The sequence below is a fragment of the Melospiza melodia genome, chromosome 31, assembly GCF_035770615.1.
Source record: "Melospiza melodia melodia isolate bMelMel2 chromosome 31, bMelMel2.pri, whole genome shotgun sequence".
Lineage (NCBI taxonomy): Eukaryota > Metazoa > Chordata > Aves > Passeriformes > Passerellidae > Melospiza > Melospiza melodia.
In genome coordinates this window covers 544,726-558,059 of record NC_086224.1, presented here as the reverse complement: position 1 = coordinate 558,059, position 13,334 = coordinate 544,726, and the positions used below count along the sequence as shown (strand labels likewise).

Below are 13,334 nucleotides of genomic sequence, written 5' to 3'. Positions count from 1 at the left end.
TGCTGGCTGGACGGCGACCGCGGGCCCCAGATGTTGAGCTGCGGGCACGGCTTTGCCCGTTTGGCAGCGTGCTCGCCCAGCTGCCGCCCCTGTCCCGCGGCTCCGCAGCCGGGGCCGCCGAACCCCCCCGGAACGGCCCCGGCTGTCCCCGGGGCCCGCGGCGACACCTGGGCCAGCCTGGCCGCGGCCCAGGCGTGGAGCGGCGCCGGCGCTCCCGGAGGGAGCGGGGATCGGTGCCAGAGCAGGGAGAATCCCCCGGGACGGGGATGGGGACGGGGATGGGGACGGGGGGCCCGGACTGGCTGCGGACACCGGGATGGGATCGGGGGGCTTGGGCAGAGATCCCGGGGACCCCAGTGGGACCCCCGGCTCTCCGTGCAGGGATCAGGGATTTCCTGGCTCTTCCCAGGCAAATCCATTAATTACTCGAGGAACCGAGATTAATTAGGATCGGCTGTTCCGAGCGCGGCTGCTCCGAGTCGGGTCCTGGCTGAGGCTGCGGCTCCGGGATTCGCACTGCGGCTGATCCGGGGGGCTCCCGAGGGGATCGGGGATGGAGGGGACATCCCGGGGTGCTCTGTGTCCCTGCTCCTCCCGAGGGACCCCCAGAGTCACCCCCACCCTATCCATCCATCCATCCATCCATCCATCATCCATCCGTCCATCATCCATCTATCCATCCATCCATCCGTCCATCCATGGATCCATCCATCCATCCATCCATGGATCCATCCATCCATCCATCGTCCATCCATCCGTCCATCCATCTATCCATCCATCCATTCATCCATCATCCATCCGTCCATCCATCCATCCATCCATCCATCCATCCATCCATCCATCCATCCATCATCCATGGATCCATCCATCCATCCATCCATAATCCATCCGTCCATCCATCCATCCATGGATCCATCCATCCATCCATCCATCCATCCATCCATCCATCCATCCATCCATCCATCCATCCATACCTTCCCTGGCCTCGGAGGGGCGGGCTGGGGGCTGGACCTGAGCCCCCCCAGTGTCCCCAGTGTCCCCAGTGTCCCCCATTCCCTTTACTGGGGCGTTTTGGTGCCGCCGCTGAATGCAGGGACACCCCAGGAGCCTACAGGAGGTCACATGTTTGGATGTCACCACCTGGCGGCTGATGACGTCATGACGTCACCTGGGTGATGTCACCACCCTGCTGATCCCAAAGGGGTGCGATCGGTTTTTCTGCTCCGTCCTTTATTTGGGGTCAATTCCCGGGATTTGGGGATGGCGCCACAGGCCAGGTGGCCGCAGGTGACACTTGCACACCCACCCGGGTGTGTCCCAGCAGCCGGAGCCCCAAATCCCGCTCGGTTCCCCCTCGGGGGACAACGACAGCACTTTATGCCACCTCCGTGGGGACAGCCGAGCCCGGCCCTGCTCTCCGCGAGCTTTTCCTGGGGAAAAAAACAGAAAAAAATCCCCGACCGAGGCAGCCGGAAAAGCAGATTTCTGAGAAGCTGTGAATTCTCTCACCTGCACCGGCAGCTCGCACCGAATTCATTTTCCGCCCCCTCCGCGTCCCGGGGCCGGCTCCGCATCCCAGAGCTGGCACCGGGCGCCTTTCCCTGGAAAAACGGCCCAAAAAACGCCGGGTTTGGGTAAAAAAGCTGCCCGGCAGCGGTGGGAGGAGGCGCGGCGAGATGTCAGCCAGAGAGGAGGAGGAGGAGGAGGGTGAGGATGAGGCAGCTCTTCACACCGCGATGAGGCATCTCCCTGCACGGGGAGGGGCTGGGTTTGTTCCTAGAGGGGATTTATTGAGGGAAAATCAGAAATTTCGGGTGTTTCTCCAGCCTTGGAGAGCTGAGGGAGTTGGGGGTGACCAGGGAGTGGAAACAGAGCCAGGTGTCCAAACTGGAAACCAGTGGGCACCAGTTCAATTGGGGTGACCAGGCAGTGGAAACAGAGCCAGGTGTCCCTTACTGGGCTCCCAAACTGGGAACACAGTTCAGCCGCGTGTCCCTGTGGGGTTTTTGGGGGGAACAACCCCAAGAACTCACAGAACCAGGACCGGGCTGATCCCGGGGGGTCTCGGGGGTCCCTCGGGAGCTCTCGGGGCTCCCCAAACCCCCCCAGAGCTGCTCCCCCCCCCCTCCATCCCCCGATCCGCGCTTCCCACGGAGCTGCCACCTCATCGCCGTCGCCATGGAAACCGCGGCCCCCCGCCCCCCCTGGGGGGTGTCGGAGCTGCCAATCCAACCCCGGCCCCGTGAGGGGGGGATGGGACCGGGGGGTCCCCGGGGATGGTCTGGGACCACCCCCCCCAAGGCTGGGGGTCACCCCCGCAGTGAGGAGAGATGGCAAAGGGACAAGGACAGGCGGGGCTGGGTGTGGCAGAGGGGACCGAACTGTCCCCGGCCACCCCCCGTGCCACCCACCCTGAGCTGGGGACCCCCGTGGGGACCCCGAGCTGCCCCTGCCCACCCGGGGAGACCCCTCCTCAATGAGGGCCGGGGAGTTTGGGGACAGGGGAGGGGGTCTGCAGGGCCCAGGGGCACAGCTGGGCACAGCTGGAGGGTCCCCCATCCCTAGAGGGTCTCCGGGCTGCATGAGGATGGAGGGCACAGCTGAAGACCCCAAAAGGGGCACCGGAATGGGCTGGGGGGTCCTGGTTTGAGTGTTCTGGACCCCAGCCCCATTTCCCCCCATCCCCAGGAGAGCCGGCAGGACACAGGGGCAGCGTTTGGGATCGGCTTTATTCGGGTTGTGCGGGGCGGGCTGGGGGTGCCTCGGGACGAGCGGGGGAAGCCTCGGGACGAGCCGGGAGCTCAGCGGGGACAGCGGGATCCGTGCCCCGGCCCTGGGGGAGCGCTCACGGCGCTCACGGCGCTCATTCCTCACCTGGAAAAGAGAAAACAGCACAGCTGAGCCCCGGCCCGGCCCCCCCCGTCCCACCTTGGGACCCCCCCAGCCGCCCCCCACCCCCCGAGGCGCGGGGAGGGGCCGGGGGCCGTTTTGGGGCGCTGACCTCGGGGCAGCTGCCCGAGCCCCCGTGCGCACCCGAAGACGAGGTTGCTCAGACGGTTCACCAGCCAGTTAATCGCGTCCATGAGATGAGACAGGGCCCCCTCGTTCTTCTCGGCTCCCTGCGCCTCTGCGGGGGCAAAACCGGGGGTCTCCAGCACCCCGAGGGGCTCCTCGCCCCCTCCTCAGGGTCCCCAGCACGCCCAGAGCGGTGGCCCTGGTGCCCAGCACGTCCTGAGCCCCGTGTGACATCCTGACCGTGTCACCGTCCCCTGTCCCGGCTCCGTCTGTGCCTGGGGGGGTCTGACCCGCCCGTCCCCTCCCCCTCGGAGCCAGGACAGGGATTTGGGATCGTTCCCAACCCTCGGCAACAAACGGACCCGGCCGCACCAACCCCGCCTTGGAACAGAGACAGAACCCGAAGATCTGCCCTTCCCTGGGGGGTTTGGGAGGATTTAGGGGGTCCCAAACAAGATCTGCCCTTCCCTGGGGGATTTGGGAGGATTTAGGGTGTCCCAAACCAGATCTGCCCTTCCCTGGGGGGTTTGGGGTCTTTAGGGGGGCTTGCGAACCTGCCAGTTTGGTTGCCAGTTCCACCAGGGCATCCACGCTGACGTCCTCCAACTCAGAGCCCTCTTCGGGATCCTCAGACTCCTCTGGGCTCTCCTCAGGATCTTCAGACTCCTCTGGGCTCTCCTCAGGATCCTCTGATTCCTCCGGGCTCTCTTCAGAATCCCCAGATTCCTCCGGGCTCTCTTCGGGATCTTCCGACTCTTCAGAGCTCTCTTCGGATTCCTCGGATTCCTCAGAGCTCTCTTCAGGATCCTCGGATTCTTCTGGACTTGCTTCGGGTTCCTCGGATTCTTCAGGGCTCTCTTCGCGATCCTCAGACTCCTCCGGGCTCTCCTCGGGTTCCTCAGACTCTTCAGGACTCTCTTCGGGATCCTCAGACTCTTCAGGGCTCTCTTCGGGATCTTCTGACTCTTCAGGACTCGCTTCGGGTTCCTCAGATTCTTCGGGGCTCTCTTCGCGATCCTCAGACTCCTCTGGGCTTGCTTCAGGATCCTCAGACTCCTCTGGGCTTGCTTCAGGATCCTCAGACTCTTCAGGACTCTCTTCGGGATCCTCAGACTCTTCAGGGCTCTCCTCAGGTTCCTCAGATTCCTCCGGGCTCTCTTCGGGATCTTCTGACTCTTCAGGACTTGCTTCAGGTTCCTCGGATTCTTCGGGGCTCTCTTCAGAATCCTCAGACTCCTCCGGGCTCTCCTCGGGATCCTCAGACTCTTCAGGACTCTCTTCAGGATCCTCAGATTCTTCAGGACTCGCTTCGGGTTCCTCAGACTCTTCCGGGCTCTCCTCGGGATCCTCGGATTCCTCAGGGCTCTCCTCAGGTTCCACAGGCCCTAGAGGGACCAGCTCAAGCTCCTCCACCTCCTCGGGTTCCTCCTCGGAGTCCAGCAGCCCCAGCAGCTCCTGGGGTTTCTCTTTGGGTTCTTCTTCAGGATCCAGCAGCCCCAGCAGCTCCTGGGGTTTCTCCTCGGATTCCTCTTCAGGATCCAGCAGCCCCAGCAGCTCCTGGGGTTTCTCTTTGGGTTCTTCTTCAGGATCCAGCAACCCCAGCAGCTCCTGGGGTTTCTCCTCGGGTTCTTCTTCAGGATCCAGCAGCCCCAGCAGCTCCTGTGGTTTCTCCTCGGGTTCCTCCTCGGGGTCCAGCAGTCCCAGCAGCTCCTGTGGTTTCTCCTCGGGTTCCTCCTCGGGGTCCAGCAGCTCCAGGGGTTCCTCACTGGGGTCCAGCAGCTCATGGGGTTCCACATGGGGGTCCAGCAGCTTGCTGAGCTCCCCCAGGAGCCCAAGCCCTTCTGAACTCGGTTCGTCCACGGGGCCTGCGGGAGGAACAGGAGAGGTGGCATCGCCCACCTGGGCGGGGGTCGGGAGCCCCGGGACCCCTCCCCTGTTTGGGGACACCCTGGGCACTCTGACCTCCCTCCTGCACCCACCAGAACCCGCCCGGTGCCACCCCAACACCACCGCGATGCCACCCCAGTGCCACCCTTATGCCACCCCAGTGCCACCCCGTGTCCCCAGCTCACGGGCAGTGGCCAGGCTGCCGGCGAGCCCGGCCAGCAGCAGCGCTGCCCAGAGCTTCAGCATCGCGGCCATTCCGGGACCGGATCGGGAGGCGGCGGGAGAGCCGGGGATGAGCCGGGACCGGGCGGGATCACAGCCGGGAGAGCCGGGGATGAGCCGGGACCGGGCGGGATCGCAGCCGGGAGAGCCGGGGATGAGCCGGGACCGGGCGGGATCACAGCCGGGAGAGCCGGGGATGAGCCGGGACCGGGGGCTCTGCCCCTTATGAAGGGGCCGGGGCAGGGCTCGGGCACGTGGGGATTTTCCAGGTGTGGGCAGGTGCCCGTGCCAGGGCGGGATTAGCCCGGATTAGCCCTCAGCCCCCCCGGGCCAGCCCAGCCCCAGCCCGGGGCAGTTCCTGACACCCCCAGAGCTCCGTGGATCTCACTGAACAGGGAGGGTCTCAGTGCACCCCAGGGCACCCCAGAGCACCCCAGGGTGTCCCAGAGCACCCCAGAGCCCCCCAGGGCACCCCTGGTGACCCCACACACCCTCCCAGGCCCACCCACTCTCCAGCACTGGGTTCCAGGCACCTGATGGGGAAAGGACAGGAGGGGACATTTGGGGACATGGAGGGACACGGGATGGAGGGACAGAGGGATGGGAGGACATGGAGGACATACAGCCAGGACAGGCAGTGACCATGGGCTGGACACAGCCAGGACAGGGAGTGACCATGGGCTGGACATGGCCGGGACATGGAACGACCACAGGCTGGACATGGGCAGGACAGAGTGACCACAGGCTGGATATGGCCAGAGCAGAGCGACCATGGCCTGGGTCCGTGCCAGGACACAGAGTGACCACGGGCTGGACATGGCCAGGACACAGAGTGACCACGGGCTGGGTCTGTTCCAGAATACAGAGTGACCACGGGCTGGACATGGCCAGGACACAGAGTGACCACGGGCTGGGTCTGTTCCAGAATACAGAGTGACCACGGGCTGGACATGGCCAGGACACAGAGTGACCACAGACTGGTCTGTGCCAGGACACAGAGTGACCACTGGCTGGACATGGCCAGGACACAGAGTGACCACGGACTGGGTCCGTGCCAGGACACAGAGTGACCACTGGCTGGACATGGCCAGGACACAGAGTGACCACGGACTGGGCATGGCCAGGACACAAAGTGACCACGGGCTGGGTGCGTGCCAGGACACAGAGTGACCACGGGCTGGGTCCGTGCCAGGACACAGAGTGACCACGGGCTGGGTCCGTGCCAGGACACAGAGTGACCACGGGCTGGGTCCGTGCCAGGACACGGCGGGCCGAGTCTGCCCCACGGGAAATGAGGATGAATCATCCCCGGCGCTGCTGGAGAACAATTCCCGAGCGGGGCCGGGGCCGGGCCGGGAGCAGCCGAGCGAGGCCGGCCCCGCTCACAGCGGGACGCGCTCGGCTGAGCCCGGCTCGGGAAAAGGCTTAGGCGGAGTTTAGGGAGTGATTGATTGATTGATTGATTGATTGGCGGCAGCTCTGAGGGGTGGGGGATTCGGGGATGTGTCCTGGGAGAGGCTCAGGGTCCTGCAGGGTGGGTGTGGGGTGGGAATGGGGTGAGGAATGGGATGGGGGATGGAATTGGGGATGGCAATGGGAATGGGGATGGGATTGGGGATGGAACTGGGGAGGGAATTGGGTATGGATGAGGTAAGGATGGGGCTGGATGTGCATGAAATTGGGAATGGGATTGGGGATGGGGATGGAATTGAGGATGGGATTGGGGATGGGTGGGGCTGGGAATGGGCATGGAATTGGGAATGGGATTGGGGATGAGGATGGAATTGGGGATGAGTGTGGATGGGGATGGGATTGGGGATGGAATTGGGGATGAGTGTGGATGGGGGTGGGATTGGGGCTGGATGTGGTCAGGAACAGGGATGGAGAGGGGATGGCTGTGGACAGGGATGGGGCAGGATGTGGTGCCCGTGGGGACGGAATTGGGGATGAAATTGGGGCTGGATGTGGACAGGAACGGGGATGGAGAGGGGATGGAACTGGGGATGGATGTGGAATAGGGATGGGGATGGATGGGACTGGGTGTGGCATTGGGGATGGCATTGGGGATGGAATTGGGGCTGGCTGTGGACAGGCATGGGGCAGGACCTGGTGCCCATGGGGTTGGAACTGGGGATGGAATTGGGGGTGGAATTGGGGGTGGAATTGGGGCTGGCTGTGGACAGGCATGGGGCAGGACATGGTGCCCGTGGGGACGGAATCGGGCCTGGATGTGCCTGGCTCTGGTGCCAGCGGGAGCAGAGAGCACCCTGCACCAAAGGCAGCCCCGAATGTAGGACACGGGGCCCTGCTGGCGGCTCCCCCCGCTCCCTCCCTGCCCCCCCAGCAGCTCCTGCTCCCGTGGGAAGCGGCTCCCACGGCTTGGCCACGTCCTTCCTCTTGGCTGCCGAGCCGGGGGATGGATCCTGGGTGCTTTCCACCGTGCCAGCGCCCGAGGGAGGATTTGTGCCACCTTCCTGCCTGTTCCCGGTGGCTCAGAGAGCCCCGTTCATTCCCGGTGGGAACAGGAGGGCGAGGAGAGCCCAGCCCTGCCCCGGGCAGGGATTTGGGGCAGCCAGATCCGGGAGGCAGAGCCAGAGCCCCCGGCAGGGAATTGGAATCCTGGAGCGGGGAGGATTAATTAATTAATCCCCAAACGCCCTCACGGCAAGAGGAACCTCTTTGTGCTGCTCCAGCACCCAGAAGTTCCCCATCCCAGCGGATTAATTAATCCTAAACGGCACCAAAATCCCCCTAAAACCCTCCTGGGAAGCACCACGGGCTCCGAGGTGTCCGTGAAATGTGCTGGAGCTGCTGATCCCTCCATGGAGAGCTGGAGGAAGATGTCCCAGCGTGTCCCCAACGCCAACCCTGTCCCAGCCTGGTTCTGGGTGGGATGGGACCGGCCCTGGGTGTCCCAGAGGTTGGTGACATCCCCCAGGGATGGGTGGCATCCTCAGGGGTTGGTGACATCTGCCAAGGGTTGGTGACATCCACCAGGGGTTGGTGATGTCTACCAGGGCTGAGTGACATCTGCCAAGGGTTGGTGACATCTGCCAGGGGTTGGTGGCATTCCCAGGGGTTGGTGATGTCTACCAGGGATGGGTGACATCTGCCAAGGGTTGGTGACATCCACCAGGGGTTGGTGACATCTGCCAGGGGTTGGTGACATCTGCCAGGGGTTGGTGATGTCTACCAGGGATGGGTGGCATCCTCAGGGGTTGGTGACATCTGCCAGGGGTTGGAGTCACCCTCAGGGGTTGGTGACATCTGCCAGGGGTTGGTGTCACCCTCAGGGGTTGGTGACATCTGCCGGGGGTTGGTGACATCCCCAGGGGTTGGTGGCACCCCCAGAGGTTGGTGACATCCACTGGGGTGGTCCCTGAGCTCAGCTCTGCCCACCGAGGCTCTCCCAGGTGTGCCCACGGCCCCTGCAGGCTCTCCCAGCTAATCCCGGGTTTATTTTTGGTCCGAGCTGGAGCCGAGCAGAGCCAGGGCAGGGAATGGGAACCGGGGTGGGGCTGGCACCAGTCTGGGGTCCCACAGTGTCCCGGGTGAACCCCAGAGCAGCCAGGTCCATCCTGGGGCAGCCCAGGTGGGACAGGACCGTCCTCCCCCGGTTTGGGGATGCAGCCCAGGTGGGATGGAGCCTCCCCCCGGGATTTGGGATCGGCCCCGGTGCCGGAGGGGCCTCGGGGATGATCCCGGCTGATCCCGGCCTGGCCGCCCTCCACGGGGAAGCCCCGGGGCTGTTGGTGCTCCCGGGGTTTCCCTTTCCCAGGAGCTGCAGCCCTGGCACACCGAGGGTCCCGGGGGTGGCCAGGGCGGGGACAGCGACAGCCTGGGGACAAAGGGACCCTGGTGGCTCCTTCACGACAGCCTGGGGACAAAGGGACCCTGGTGGCTCCTTCACGACAGCCTGGGGACAAAGGGACCCTGGTGGCTCCTTCACAACAGCCTGGGGACAAAGGGACCCTGGTGGCTCCTTCATGACAGCCTGGGGACAAAGGGACCCTGGTGGCTCCTTCATGACAGCCAGGCCACAAAGGGACCGTGGTGGCCCCTGGGGTGACACTGGAGCTGTCCCCGGGCAGGGATGGTCCCACCCCCCCAGCAAGGACACAGCCACCGCCATCCCTTGGGGGACTTTATTGGGTCCCCACTCCCCTCTAGTGCAACCAACCAAAGTGCAAGTGATGTCCCCGAGGGTTGGGGACACATCCCAAAGGACTGGGGACACATCCCCGAGGGTTGGGGACACATCCCCGAGGGTTGGGGACATGTCCCAAAGGACTGGGGACACGTCCCCGAGGGCTGGGGACACATCCCAAGGGTTGGGGACACGTCCCCGAGGGTTGGGGACACATCCCAAAGGGTTGGAGACACATCCCCGAGGGTTGGGGACGTGTCCCTGAGGGTTGGGGACACATCCCCGAGGGTTGGGGACACATCCCCGAGGGTTGGGGACATGTCCCTGAGGGTTCGGGACACATCCCCAAGGGCTGGGGACATGTCCCCACTGCAGGCCCCGAGCCACAGGGCTGGGGGACGAGGGAGGGACAAAAAATGGGGCAAAATCCCGAATCCGGAGGTTTTCCTGTGCCAAACACCCACACGTGCACACACACACGCACACCGCACACGCACACGTGTCACACGCGTGTCCAAAACGTCCGTGGGACGCCCGGGCGAGGTCACACGTCCTCCTGAGGTGGCCTCGGGTCACAGAGTCGGGAGCGGCTCCTCCCCGAAGCCGCTGCTGCCCGAGCGCCCGTGGAGCAGGGAGCCTGCGGGGACAGGGGGGACATGAGGGGACACGGGGGGGACAGGGCAGGGACACGAGGGGGACACGGTGGGGACACGGGGGGGACACAGTGGGGACATGGGGGGACACGGTGGGGACACAGTGGGGACACGGCAGGGACATGGAGGGGACAGGGCGGGGACACGGCAGGGACATGGTGGGGACACGGCAGGGACATGGTGGGGACACGGGAGGGACAGGGCAGGGACATGGTGGGGACACAGTGGGGACACAGTGGGGACACGGTGGGGACATGGTGGGGACACGGGGGGGGGCACGGTGGGGACACAATGGGGACATGGCAGGGACATGGCAGGGACATGGTGGGGACACGGTTGGGACGCGGGGGGACATTGCAGGGACACGGGGAGGACACGCTGGCACCGGGCAGCCCGTGCCCCCCAGGAGGGTGGGGGAGACCCCAACTCACTCCTGATAAAGGGATGGGGGGACCGGGTGGCTTCCTCGGGATCATCATCATCCTCATCATCGTCATCGTCATCCTTGTCATCATCATCACCGTCATCCTCCTCCTCCTCGCTCGGCACCTGCGGGGGTGGCTGCGGGGCTCAGCTGTCACCGCTGCCGTGACAAAGGTGACAGCGGCCCCTCCTCGTGTCCCCACGCGTGACCCGTGCGTGCCGTGCCCGGGGGGGGGAGGTGACCCCGCTGCCCCCCCCGACCCCCCCCGGGCCCGGCCCTGCCCCGGCTCCGAATCATTTAAACCTTAAAAGCCTGAGGGGCTCCGGGGACATTTCCCGCTCCAGCTCCTTCCCCGCGCCCGCCGCGGGGGCCTTCCTCCCCTCCTCATCATCCTCATCCTCATCCTCATCCCCATCCCCATCCTCATCCTCATCCTCCTCGTCCTCTTCCTCTTCCTAATCCTCATCCTCATCCTCATCCTCATCCCCATCCTCATCCTCATCCCCATCTTCATCCTCCTCATCCTCATCCTCATCCTCATCCTCATCCTCATTCTCATCCTCCTCATCCTCATCCTCATCCTCATCCTCATCCCCATCCCCATCCTCATCCTCATCCTCCTCATCCTCATCCTCATCCTCATCCTCATCCCCATCCCCATCCTCATCCTCATCCTCATCCTCATCCTCATCCTCATCCTCATCCTCCTCATCCTCATCCTCATCCTCATCCTCCTCCTCATCCTCATCCTCCTCCTCCTCACCTCCTCCAGCTCGAAGGACTCGGCCGCTCCTGGGGGCTCGGGGGGCTCGGGGACCCTCCCAGCGCGGTGTCCCCCGGCCCTCGCGGTGTCCCCCGGGTGACACCGAGAGCCGAGGCCGGGCTGGCCCGGGGGTCGCAGCCCCGGGGGTCTCTGGGCGGTGCCCGCCACCCTGCAGGACGCGGTGACACCGCCCCGAGGGTCCCCTGTGTCCCCCCCGCGCCCCCAGACCCCCCGGCCTGGGTGTCCCCAAGCTGTCCCCGCTCGGGGTGGCCTCGGGCACTCCGTGTCCGTGTCGCCGTGTCCCCGGCAGCGCTCGGGGGTCCCGCCCGGGCCGGGGGTCTCCCCCCGGGGGGTGTCACCGCCGTGTCCCCTCCCCGGGTAGAGGCACAGCGAGGACACCGCGCGCTTCAGGCGCCGCCCGGCGCTGTCGGGGCTGTCGCGACAGGGCGGGGCGGGGGCGATGCGCTGCAGGGCGGTCCGCGACACGTGCGAGTAGAGGCAGAGGAACGCGTCGGCCGTGGCGGCCAGGGCCTGGACCTGCTGGAAGCGACCTGGGGGCGACATCGGGGGCTCAGGGGGCGACATCGGGGCAAAGGAGGGGGGACTGGGAGGGTCCCCACAGCTCCTGCCTGGGGAAACTGAGGCACCGCAGCCATTTCCCACCCCGATGGGAGCCGTTAGTGCACAGCTCGGGGGGCTCGGGGTGATCCCCGATTCCCGCCTGGGGAAACTGAGGCACGGCAGCCATAGGAGCAGTTAGTGCACAGCTCGGGGGGCTCGGGAGGATCCCCAATTCCCACCCGGGGAAACTGAGGCACGGCAGCCATAGGAGCAGTTAGTGCACAGCTCGGGGGGCTCGGGGGGATCCCCGATTCCCGCCTGGGGAAACTGAGGCACGGCAGCCATTTCCCACTGCCGATAGGAGCAGCTGGTGCACAGCTCAAGGGCTTCGGGGTGATCCCCAATTCCCGCCCGAGGAAACTGAGTCACGGGAGCGTTTCCCATCCCCTTCCAAGGGCCCCTGAAGGGGACAGCGGGGACAGGGGGACACTGGGGACACTGGGGACAGCGGGCACAGCGGGACAGCGGGGACATTGGGGACATTGGGGACATTGGGGACACTGGGGACAGCGTGTCACGCACTGGCCAGCCGCAGGCCCGGATCCTCCAGCTGCAGGCGCCGCGCCTGGGCCCGCAGGAAGAGCCCGAGGTCGATGCCGCTGGCGCGGGACGGGCCCGAGAAGAAGCGGGGGGGGACCCGCGCCGCCGCCCCCGGCTCGCGGCCCACGAAGCCCAGGGCGAGCAGGATCTCCTCGGCGTCACACTGGGACTGCCACCAGGCCAGCACCGCGGCCACGCTGCGGGACAGGGGACAGCGACAGCGCCGCCTCAGCCCCGCCGGGGGACACCGCGGGGACACCGATCCCTCGAGCAGGGACACCGGGGGGACACCGATCCCCCAAGTGGGGACACCGGGGTGGCATCAATCCCTTGAGAGCACCAACCCTACCTGGAGCTGCTGGGGACACCGGAGGGGACACCGGAGGGGACACCGGAGGCCGTGCTGTCACCAGGGCTCAGGTGCCGGTCCTGCAGAGCCCTGTGCGGGAAGGGGACAAGGGAGGGGACACCGGAGGGGACACTGGAAGGGACACTGGGTCTCCTCAGCACATCCCCAACCACACGGACCCCAGACCCCCTTGAGACCCCCAAGGCGGTGCAGGGGGACGGTGCCACCACCCCACAGCCCTGGGGACATCGCGGTGTGGCCACACATCACTGTCCCACCCCCGCCATGTGCAGCTCCAAGCCAGAGCCTCGCCCCCTCCCCAACTCCCCAGGGAGGGGCTGTGACACCCCAGTGACCCCCCAGTGTCCCCCCAGTGTCCCCCCAGTGTCCCCCCTCACCCGCAGTCCTGCAGCCGCGTCCGGACCCTGCAGCAGGGACGTCCTGGGGGGACACAGAGCAGTGAGGGGACCCAGGGAGGGGACACAGGGAGGGGACCCAGAGCAGGGAGGGGACACAGGGAGGGGACACAGGGAGGGGACCCAGAGAGGGGACACAGAGCAGGGAGGGGACACAGGGAGGGGACCCAGCCCAGGGGACACAAAGGCCCTGAGGGGACCCAGCCCAGGGTCCTCCCCACCCCAGGGTGGCCCTGACCTTCCAGGACAGCGCGGTCCGGCTCTGGTGGCTCCCAGGGGACAGCGGCCGCCTCCTCC

General features: G+C 65.8%; 1 long non-coding RNA gene across 1 annotated transcript; it reads right to left on the bottom strand.

The window, feature by feature from the left end:
• Positions 1-9,533: 9,533 nt before the first annotated feature.
• On the bottom strand, positions 9,534-11,241 carry LOC134431293 (uncharacterized). Its single transcript, XR_010030954.1, has 3 exons — positions 11,112-11,241; positions 10,356-10,473; positions 9,534-9,908 (listed from the first exon to the last, which is right to left on the bottom strand). It is a non-coding gene; the product is annotated as an uncharacterized LOC134431293 (long non-coding RNA).
• Positions 11,242-13,334: the final 2,093 nt, after the last annotated feature.